At 59.2% G+C, this 11,613-nt stretch overlaps 1 long non-coding RNA gene across 1 annotated transcript; it reads right to left on the bottom strand.

Moving 5' to 3' along the window:
• Positions 1-3,518: 3,518 nt before the first annotated feature.
• Positions 3,519-11,155, bottom strand: LOC142245937 (uncharacterized). Its single transcript, XR_012724819.1, has 4 exons — positions 10,933-11,155; positions 7,581-7,674; positions 3,911-3,944; positions 3,519-3,660 (listed from the first exon to the last, which is right to left on the bottom strand). It is a non-coding gene; the product is annotated as an uncharacterized LOC142245937 (long non-coding RNA).
• Between the last annotated feature and the right edge of the window lie 458 nt (positions 11,156-11,613).

Genomic DNA, 11,613 nt, shown 5'->3' on the forward strand with positions numbered 1-11,613 from the left:
CTGCTAGTTTGGATACGCTTGTCTCTCAGTAATGTGGCGTCAGTTGCCTTTCTGGAAACACGTAAAAAACGTGAGTGCGGTTACGCTCCCGTTCATCGCACCACCCGTTTTTACCCTTATTGGGTGGTTTATGGTGTCAAAACGTAAATTTTATTTTTTTTATGGCGCAAGATTTTGGCGGCGGTCAGACTTTTACGTCCTATCGGGGGGGACCTAGACCGTGGTGCGGGCACGAAAACAGTTCCAGGCGATCAAGTCTGTGTCCGTGATACACTTGCTACAATCAGACAAGTGACCGTGAAACTGGCTAATTTACTTGTCTAGAGCGTACCGTTAGCCAGATTAGGAAATATACTTCGGGAATTTGGACGTCTAAAGGTAAACCCGGCTAACGGCTTTATCTCAGGTATATTTTGATAGCCGGTTTTGGCGATACGCATCCGAATGGCGGAGATGAGACTGGAAAACTGGCTAACGCTCGGACAACTCCTCTTCCGTTAGCCAGAATAGGAGAGCTAGTGGGTAAGTTCAGGGAATAGACTGGGAAACTGGCTAATGCCCTTCCGTAAGTAACGTTCTGACAGCCAGATGTTGAGAAAATGTTTGCATAGGTGAAAGACTGCTAGTTTGGATACGCTTGTCTCTCAGTAATGTGGCGTCAGTTGCCTTTCTGGAAACACGTAAAAAAAGTGAGTGCGGTTACGCTCCCGTTCATCGCAGCACCCGTTTTTACCCTTATTGGGTGGTTTATGGTGTCAAAACGTAAATTTTATTTTTTTTATGGCGCAAGATTTTGGCGGCGGTCAGACTTTTACGTCCTATCGGGGGGGACCTAGACCGTGGTGCGGGCACGAAAACAGTTCCGGGCGATCAAGTCTGTGTCCGTGATACACTTGCTACAATCAGACAAGTGACCGTGAAACTGGCTAATTTACTTGTCTAGAGCGTACCGTTAGCCAGATTAGGAAATACACTTCGGGAATTTAGACGTCAAAAGGTAAACCCGGCTAACGGCTTTATCTCAGGTATATTTTGATAGCCAGTTGTGGAGATACGCATCCGAATGGCGGAGATGAGACTGGAAAACGGGCTAACGCTTCGGTAAGTCCTCTTCTGTTACCCAGTAGTTCTCCTAATCTGGCTAAGTTCAGGGAAAAGACTGGGAAACCGGCTCATGTCCTTCATTAAGTAACGTTCTGATAGCCAGATTTAGAAAACTACTGTGTGCTTTAAGAGAAGACACTGGAAACTTGCTAATGTAAAGATACACAGGATGTGTTGTACAGGGATGGAGGGATACACGGTCACAGGAGGTGATATACAGGGATAGAAGGAAACACAGTGATAGGAGGTGTTATACAGGGATAGAGGGATGCACGATGACAGGTATTATACAGGGAGAGAGATACATGGTAACAGGAGCTGCACAAGGATAAAAGGATACATGATGACAGGTGTACAGGCATGGAGGGATACATGGTGACAGGAGAAGCGATGGAGGGATGACAGGTGTTATACAGGAATAGAAGGATACATAGTGACAGGAGGAGCTGTACAATGATGGGAAGATACACGACAGGAAGTGCTGTACAGGGATGGAGGGATACACTTTAACAGATGTGACGCAGGGATACATGGTGACGAGGTGTTTTACAGGGATAGAGGGATAAATGGTAACAGGATAAGTGACGCAGGGATACATGGTGACAGGAGGTGTTATACAGGGAAAGAGATACACGGTATCAGGAGGAGCTGTACAAGGATGAACGGAAACACGATGATAGGTGGTGTTATATGGGGATAGAGTTATACACGGTGACAGGTGGTGTTTTACAGGGATAGAGGAATACACATGACAGGTGTTATACAGGAATAGAGTGATACAGTGACAAAATTAGCTGTACAATGATGGAAGGATACACGATGACAGGATTTGTTGGCCAAGGATGGAGGGAAACATGGTGAGAGGAGGGCTGCACAACAGATGGGGAAATCCCAGTAGCTAGAAGGACTTGGTTTGTAGGGGTGACCAACTTCATTGGTGGGCGTGGCGATCTTTTTTCCCATCCCCTGTACCCCCTGAGCATCTTATCCCCAAAATTTTGTGTATGTAGCTTATGGCATGAGTTCTATGCACACGAGAAAACAAAATGGCGGCGTCTAAGGTGATAGTCACAGCAATTGAGAGCAGAGGAGTGATCAAATTCTTCTTTCTGCAAGGAAAATCCGTGGAGGATATTCACGGTGATATGTCGCAGATTTTGGGGCATCAGTGCCCTTCATATTCCACAGTTAAGAACTAGATTGCCAAATATAAAAGGGGTCAATTCAGCAGCAACGGTGAGGAATGTCCTGGACGCCAGAGTGGTTGTTGTTCCGGAGATCATCGATGCTGTGCACAACCTCATACTGGAGAATCCACGAATTTCAGATAAAGCAATAACAGACATTATGAATATTTCGTGCGTGCGTGCCATTATCCATGAACATTTGGACATGAGGAAGCCATCTGCAAAGTGGGTCCCCAAATGTTTGACAGAGTAGCATGCGAGTGAAAACTTCCTGGTCCATATGTCAGCGTTTCAGGACTGATAAGAACTTCCATGATCGACTGGTCACTATGGATGAGACCTGGATTTATTTGTATGACCCTGAAAACAAGGAGCAGTCAAAAGAGCAGAGGCACAGTGGTTCTCCTCATCCAAAGAAGTTGAGGGGGGCAAAATTCAGCCACTAAGGTGATGACATATAGAGAAAAAGAAGTAGGCAAGAAGCACTCAGCTCACCAAATAGCTACTAATACATTTTGTGTTAGTTTTTGTATTAGTAGCTATTTGGTGAGCTGAGTGCTTCTTGCCTACTTCTTTTTCTCTATATGCAATTGACTTGGTAGGCCTTGCACCCTCACCTTCTGACTTATTCCCTTCATAATCATAGCTGTGCAGCACTGTCTCTTTTTGTACTAAGGTGATGGCGTCTGTGTTCTGGGATAAGGAGGGCGTGCTGCTAGTGGACTACCTTCAAAAAGGTTCCACCGTTAATATAAGGTATTACATTGAACTTTTCAACCAATTGAAAGCAGGACTGAAGGCCAAAAGGCGCGACAAGCTGTCCAAAGGAATCTTGTTCCTGTAAGACAACGCCTCTGCTCACACTGCACAAGCGACCACGGCAAAACTGGCTGAGCTGGGCTTCCAGTTGGTTGACCACCCACCTTATTCACCAAATCTAGCTCCCTCCAACTATCATCTGTTTCTAAAGCTGAAGAAACACATCAAGGTACTAAATTTAACACCATTTCTGATGCTATGGCTGCTACGAATGCCTGGTATGAGGCACAACTGGAATCTTTCTTTTTGCTAGGCTTACAGAACCAGGAATACCGATGTAAGAAGTGTGTTGTCATCAGTGGAGAGTATGTGGAATAAATGTAAAGTTTCATCATCCTATTTCATTTCTTTCTGGGTAAAGCCAAAGACTTATCAGCAGCCCCTCGTACTAAAACTAACAAGACAAAATTTTGAAACAGTTTGACTTTTTTTATTATAGAAAACAAACTTTATATTTCAATAAAATTTTAATGTTTAAAAAAACAAAACAAAAACATTTTAGCATCATCATTCCAGTGGACCGTAACATATGGTACTTGCACCTTGCATTCTGTGGGGAGAAAAAAAATAAATTAAAAAATATTGCACAATGCTGTATACTATAAAGGCATCTTTACACAAGCCAACTAACTGAAGCTACAAAAGGTCCCACCCCCAATTCACTATTGTTAATGGTCACTGTGTAATTACACAGCCACAATTTGCGACCAACTGCATGGGATGATTTGTCAGGTGGGTGAAAGCCTGACAGATGATCCCATGTAAAATTATTCTTAATGTAGCTTTGTGCATTTACTTACTGTTCCATCATCTTCTCCCGGGCCTCCATGGCATCTTTAAGATATTAAAGCACATAAAAAAAAGTTTATATCCTCAGACCTATAGAAAGATGTGTGATCAGGGTTGCCACTAGAAATTTCAGGGCCCCATACTGGCAAAATTTCAGGGCCCCCTTGAGGCTCCACCCCAGCTCCGCCTTCACCCCTGCTCCGCCTGCACCCCACAAATCTTCCATAGTCTCACTGCCACTCTTGGAAAAAATTCACTTCTGCACTACAACCTCAATCACACATTAACCCTTTACACTGAACACCGTATCACACACGCTGCCATCAGATTTAGTTTTGGCCAAATGATTTTTGTAAGCCTAGCTCCACGACAAGGTAGACTCTTTTGGCAGGGCCCTACTCTATTCTAACTTTTTTTTTTCTTTTTAAAACTAACTTCTTTGGTATATATTTATTTTTGGTATATCTGTTTTTTTTTCTTTAAAAGGAAATGTGTCATACAGGTTTTTAACCTAATTGAAACCAAATTCTGATAATGCAGACTTGTGGATTTAGACCTGACAACCCCTTTAAAGGGAATCTGTCACCAGGTTTTTAACACCTAATCTAAGTGAAGCATAACGTAGGGGAAGAGATCCTGATTCCAGCGATTGTCACTTATTGAGCTGCTCAGTGTAGTTTTGATATCACAGGTTCATCAGCAAAAGATTACTACAGGACTACTTGGCATGCTACAGGTAGTCCAGCATATTCATGAGCTCTGTATAACTGCTAGATCTGCAGCAGTGAAAACATTGATTTTAAATCACAATGACAGCAAACAGCTCAGTAAGTGAAATCGCTGGAATCAGGATCTCTGTCTCTACATTATGCTGCTCTCAGATGGGGGAGAAAAAAAAAACCCGCTGACAGATTCACTTTAAGGCTCATTCAGCAGTCGGTGAAAACTGGTCTACACCTGGACAGTGCATGGTCTGGCCATGGGTCTCCTAACCTCAGCAGCTTCATAGCATATATACGAGGAGCCCACACAGGGCTGCCAGCCCCCAGCGGAGCCCACAGAGGGCTGCCAGCCCCCAGCGGAGCCCACAGAGGGCTGCCAGCCCCCAGCAGAGCCCACAGAGGGCTGCCAGCCCCCAGCAGAGCCCACAGAGGGCTGCCAGCCCCCAGCAGAGCCCACAGAGGGCTGCCAGCCCCCAGCGGAGCCCACAGAGGGCTGCCAGCCCCCAGCGGAGCCCACAGAGGGCTGCCAGCCCCCAGCAGAGCCCACAGAGGGCTGCCAGCCCCCAGCAGAGCCCACAGAGGGCTGCCAGCCCCCAGCAGAGCCCACAGAGGGCTGCCAGCCCCCAGCAGAGCCCACAGAGGGCTGCCAGCCCCCAGCAGAGCCCACAGAGGGCTGCCAGCCCCCAGCAGAGCCCACAGAGGGCTGCCAGCCCCCAGCAGAGCCCACAGAGGGCTGCCAGCCCCCAGCAGAGCCCACAGAGGGCTGCCAGCCCCCAGCAGAGCCCACAGAGGGCTGCCAGCCCCCAGCAGAGCCCACAGAGGGCTGCCAGCCCCCAGCAGAGCCCACAGAGGGCTGCCAGCCCCCAGCAGAGCCCACAGAGGGCTGCCAGCCCCCAGCAGAGCCCACAGAGGGCTGCCAGCCCCCAGCAGAGCCCACAGAGGGCTGCCAGCCCCCAGCAGAGCCCACAGAGGGCTGCCAGCCCCCAGCAGAGCCCACAGAGGGCTGCCAGCCCCCAGCAGAGCCCACAGAGGGCTGCCAGCCCCCAGCAGAGCCCACAGAGGGCTGCCAGCCCCCAGCAGAGCCCACAGAGGGCTGCCAGCCCCCAGCAGAGCCCACAGAGGGCTGCCAGCCCCCAGCAGAGCCCACAGAGGGCTGCCAGCCCCCAGCAGAGCCCACAGAGGGCTGCCAGCCCCCAGCAGAGCCCACAGAGGGCTGCCAGCCCCCAGCAGAGCCCACAGAGGGCTGCCAGCCCCCAGCAGAGCCCACAGAGGGCTGCCAGCCCCCAGCAGAGCCCACAGAGGGCTGCCAGCCCCCAGCAGAGCCCACAGAGGGCTGCCAGCCCCCAGCAGAGCCCACAGAGGGCTGCCAGCCCCCAGCAGAGCCCACAGAGGGCTGCCAGCCCCCAGCAGAGCCCACAGAGGGCTGCCAGCCCCCAGCAGAGCCCACAGAGGGCTGCCAGCCCCCAGCAGAGCCCACAGAGGGCTGCCAGCCCCCAGCAGAGCCCACAGAGGGCTGCCAGCCCCCAGCAGAGCCCACAGAGGGCTGCCAGCACACTGTATTACAGGACATAGAGTGGACCTGTATTACAGTATGGTGCTGTGTATGAGCTGGATGCAGTTGGAAGACAGACACATACATATATACATAGACAACATACGTACGGGGTCTTCAAGATTACTCATCTACACAGTGGTAGATGTGGAAGGGCCAGGGGGGAGCCCACAGAGGGCTGCCAGCCCCCAGTAGAGCCCACAAAGGGCTGCCAGTCCCCACCAGAGCCCACAGAGGGCTGCCAGCCCCCACCGGAGCCCCCAGAGGGCTGCCAGCCCCCACCGGAGCCCCCAGAGGGCTGCCAGCCCCCACCGGAGCCCCCAGAGGGCTGCCAGCCCCCACCGGAGCCCCCAGAGGGCTGCCAGCCCCCACCGGAGCCCCCAGAGGGCTGCCAGCCCCCACCGGAGCCCCCAGAGGGCTGCCAGCCCCCACCGGAGCCCCCAGAGGGCTGCCAGCCCCCACCGGAGCCCCCAGAGGGCTGCCAGCCCCCAGCAGAGCCCCCAGAGGGCTGCCAGCCCCCAGCAGAGCCCCCAGAGGGCTGCCAGCCCCCAGCAGAGCCCCCAGAGGGCTGCCAGCCCCCAGCAGAGCCCCCAGAGGGCTGCCAGCCCCCAGCAGAGCCCCCAGAGGGCTGCCAGCCCCCAGCAGAGCCCCCAGAGGGCTGCCAGCCCCCAGCAGAGCCCCCAGAGGGCTGCCAGCCCCCAGCAGAGCCCACAGAGGGCTGCCAGCCCCCACCAGAGCCCACAGAGGGCTGCCAGCCCCCACCAGAGCCCACAGAGGGCTGCCAGCCCCCACCAGAGCCCACAGAGGGCTGCCAGCCCCCACCAGAGCCCACAGAGGGCTGCCAGCCCCCACCAGAGCCCACAGAGGGCTGCCAGCCCCCAGCAGAGCCCACAGAGGGCTGCCAGCCCCCAGCAGAGCCCACAGAGGGCTGCCAGCCCCCAGCAGAGCCCACAGAGGGCTGCCAGCCCCCACCGGAGCCCACAGTGGGCTGCCAACCCCCACCGGAGCCCACAGTGGGCTGCCAGCCCCCACCGGAGCCCACAGTGGGCTGCCAGCCCCCACCGGAGCCCACAGTGGGCTGCCAGCCCCCACCGGAGCCCACAGTGGGCTGCCAGCCCCCATCGGAGCCCACAGTGGGCTGCCAGCCCCCACCGGAGCCCACAGTGGGCTGCCAGCCCCCACCGGAGCCCACAGTGGGCTGCCAGCCCCCACCGGAGCCCACAGAGGGCTGCCAGCCCCCACCGGAGCCCACAGAGGGCTGCCAGCCCCCACCGGAGCCCACAGAGGGCTGCCAGCACACTGTATTACAGGACATAGAGTGGACCTGTATTACAGTATGGTGCTGTGTATGAGCTGGATGCAGTTGGAAGACAGACACATACATATATACATAGACAACATACGTACGGGATCTTCAAGATTACTCATCTACACAGTGGTACCAGAAGATGGAAGGCGTCCGTCGATGGTAACGTCAGCACTACCTGCATTGCTTGGATACCTAATTGAAAGAAACAAATAGGCAAAACATTCTGTTTTACAATTGGGGAAGATACAGGGGCATACACATACTGGAGGGGGCTGCACACACTGCCCCACACTCTGGCAGGGCCAGGGGGGAGCCCACAGAGGGCTGCCAGCCCCCGGCGGAGCCCACAGAGGGCTGCCAGCCCCCGGCGGAGCCCACAGAGGGCTGCCAGCCCCCGGCGGAGCCCACAGAGGGCTGCCAGCCCCCGGCGGAGCCCACAGAGGGCTGCCAGCCCCCGGCGGAGCCCACAGAGGGCTGCCAGCCCCCGGCAGAGCCCACAGAGGGCTGCCAGCCCCCGGCAGAGCCCACAGAGGGCTGCCAGCCCCCGGCAGAGCCCACAGAGGGCTGCCAGCCCCCGGCAGAGCCCACAGAGGGCTGCCAGCCCCCGGCAGAGCCCACAGAGGGCTGCCAGCCCCCGGCAGAGCCCACAGAGGGCTGCCAGCCCCCGGCAGAGCCCACAGAGGGCTGCCAGCCCCCGGCAGAGCCCACAGAGGGCTGCCAGCCCCCAGCAGAGCCCACAGAGGGCTGCCAGCCCCCACCAGAGCCCACAGAGGGCTGCCAGCCCCCACCAGAGCCCACAGAGGGCTGCCAGCCCCCACCAGAGCCCACAGAGGGCTGCCAGCCCCCACCAGAGCCCACAGAGGGCTGCCAGCCCCCACCAGAGCCCACAGAGGGCTGCCAGCCCCCACCAGAGCCCACAGAGGGCTGCCAGCCCCCAGCAGAGCCCACAGAGGGCTGCCAGCCCCCACCAGAGCCCACAGAGGGCTGCCAGCCCCCACCAGAGCCCACAGAGGGCTGCCAGCCCCCACCAGAGCCCACAGAGGGCTGCCAGCCCCCACCAGAGCCCACAGAGGGCTGCCAGCCCCCACCAGAGCCCACAGAGGGCTGCCAGCCCCCACCAGAGCCCACAGAGGGCTGCCAGCCCCCACCAGAGCCCACAGAGGGCTGCCAGCCCCCACCAGAGCCCACAGAGGGCTGCCAGCCCCCACCAGAGCCCACAGAGGGCTGCCAGCCCCCGGCAGAGCCCACAGAGGGCTGCCAGCCCCCGGCAGAGCCCACAGAGGGCTGCCAGCCCCCGGCAGAGCCCACAGAGGGCTGCCAGCCCCCGGCAGAGCCCACAGAGGGCTGCCAGCCCCCGGCAGAGCCCACAGAGGGCTGCCAGCCCCCAGCAGAGCCCACAGAGGGCTGCCAGCCCCCACCAGAGCCCACAGAGGGCTGCCAGCCCCCACCAGAGCCCACAGAGGGCTGCCAGCCCCCACCAGAGCCCACAGAGGGCTGCCAGCCCCCACCAGAGCCCACAGAGGGCTGCCAGCCCCCACCAGAGCCCACAGAGGGCTGCCAGCCCCCACCAGAGCCCACAGAGGGCTGCCAGCCCCCACCAGAGCCCACAGAGGGCTGCCAGCCCCCACCAGAGCCCACAGAGGGCTGCCAGCCCCCACCAGAGCCCACAGAGGGCTGCCAGCCCCCAGCAGAGCCCACAGAGGGCTGCCAGCCCCCAGCAGAGCCCACAGAGGGCTGCCAGCCCCCAGCAGAGCCCACAGAGGGCTGCCAGCCCCCAGCAGAGCCCACAGAGGGCTGCCAGCCCCCAGCAGAGCCCACAGAGGGCTGCCAGCCCCCAGCAGAGCCCACAGAGGGCTGCCAGCCCCCAGCAGAGCCCACAGAGGGCTGCCAGCCCCCAGCAGAGCCCACAGAGGGCTGCCAGCCCCCAGCAGAGCCCACAGAGGGCTGCCAGCCCCCAGCAGAGCCCACAGAGGGCTGCCAGCCCCCAGCAGAGCCCACAGAGGGCTGCCAGCCCCCAGCAGAGCCCACAGAGGGCTGCCAGCCCCCAGCAGAGCCCACAGAGGGCTGCCAGCACACTGTATTACAGGACATAGAGTGGACCTGTATTACAGTATGGTGCTGTGTATGAGCTGGATGCAGTTGGAAGACAGACACATACATATATACATAGACAACATACGTACGGGATCTTCAAGATTACTCATCTACACAGTGGTAGATGTGGAAGGGCCAGGGGGGAGCCCACAGAGGGCTGCCAGCCCCCAGTAGAGCCCACAAAGGGCTGCCAGTCCCCACCAGAGCCCACAGAGGGCTGCCAGCCCCCACCGGAGCCCACAGAGGGCTGCCAGCCCCCACCGGAGCCCCCAGAGGGCTGCCAGCCCCCACCGGAGCCCCCAGAGGGCTGCCAGCCCCCACCGGAGCCCCCAGAGGGCTGCCAGCCCCCACCGGAGCCCCCAGAGGGCTGCCAGCCCCCACCGGAGCCCCCAGAGGGCTGCCAGCCCCCAGCAGAGCCCCCAGAGGGCTGCCAGCCCCCAGCAGAGCCCCCAGAGGGCTGCCAGCCCCCAGCAGAGCCCCCAGAGGGCTGCCAGCCCCCAGCAGAGCCCCCAGAGGGCTGCCAGCCCCCAGCAGAGCCCCCAGAGGGCTGCCAGCCCCCAGCAGAGCCCCCAGAGGGCTGCCAGCCCCCAGCAGAGCCCCCAGAGGGCTGCCAGCCCCCAGCAGAGCCCCCAGAGGGCTGCCAGCCCCCAGCAGAGCCCCCAGAGGGCTGCCAGCCCCCAGCAGAGCCCCCAGAGGGCTGCCAGCCCCCAGCAGAGCCCCCAGAGGGCTGCCAGCCCCCAGCAGAGCCCCCAGAGGGCTGCCAGCCCCCAGCAGAGCCCACAGAGGGCTGCCAGCCCCCAGCAGAGCCCACAGAGGGCTGCCAGCCCCCAGCAGAGCCCACAGAGGGCTGCCAGCCCCCAGCAGAGCCCACAGAGGGCTGCCAGCCCCCAGCAGAGCCCACAGAGGGCTGCCAGCCCCCAGCAGAGCCCACAGAGGGCTGCCAGCCCCCAGCAGAGCCCACAGAGGGCTGCCAGCCCCCAGCAGAGCCCACAGTGGGCTGCCAACCCCCACCGGAGCCCACAGTGGGCTGCCAGCCCCCACCGGAGCCCACAGTGGGCTGCCAGCCCCCACCGGAGCCCACAGTGGGCTGCCAGCCCCCATCGGAGCCCACAGTGGGCTGCCAGCCCCCACCGGAGCCCACAGTGGGCTGCCAGCCCCCACCGGAGCCCACAGTGGGCTGCCAGCCCCCACCGGAGCCCACAGAGGGCTGCCAGCCCCCACCGGAGCCCACAGAGGGCTGCCAGCACACTGTATTACAGGACATAGAGTGGACCTGTATTACAGTATGGTGCTGTGTATGAGCTGGATGCAGTTGGAAGACAGACACATACATATATACATAGACAACATACGTACGGGATCTTCAAGATTACTCATCTACACAGTGGTACCAGAAGATGGAAGGCGTCCGTCGATGGTAACGTCAGCACTACCTGCATTGCTTGGATACCTAATTGAAAGAAACAAATAGGCAAAACATTCTGTTTTACAATTGGGGAAGATACAGGGGCATACACATACTGGAGGGGGCTGCACACACTGCCCCACACTCTGGCAGGGCCAGGGGGGAGCCCACAGAGGGCTGCCAGCCCCCGGCAGAGCCCACAGAGGGCTGCCAGCCCCCGGCAGAGCCCACAGAGGGCTGCCAGCCCCCGGCAGAGCCCACAGAGGGCTGCCAGCCCCCGGCAGAGCCCACAGAGGGCTGCCAGCCCCCGGCAGAGCCCACAGAGGGCTGCCAGCCCCCGGCAGAGCCCACAGAGGGCTGCCAGCCCCCGGCAGAGCCCACAGAGGGCTGCCAGCCCCCGGCAGAGCCCACAGAGGGCTGCCAGCCCCCGGCAGAGCCCACAGAGGGCTGCCAGCCCCCGGCAGAGCCCACAGAGGGCTGCCAGCCCCCGGCAGAGCCCACAGAGGGCTGCCAGCCCCCGGCAGAGCCCACAGAGGGCTGCCAGCCCCCGGCAGAGCCCACAGAGGGCTGCCAGCCCCCGGCAGAGCCCACAGAGGGCTGCCAGCCCCCGGCAGAGCCCACAGAGGGCTGCC

The sequence above is a fragment of the Anomaloglossus baeobatrachus genome, chromosome 7 (genome assembly GCF_048569485.1).
Source record: "Anomaloglossus baeobatrachus isolate aAnoBae1 chromosome 7, aAnoBae1.hap1, whole genome shotgun sequence".
NCBI classification, from domain to species: Eukaryota; Metazoa; Chordata; class Amphibia; order Anura; family Aromobatidae; genus Anomaloglossus; species Anomaloglossus baeobatrachus.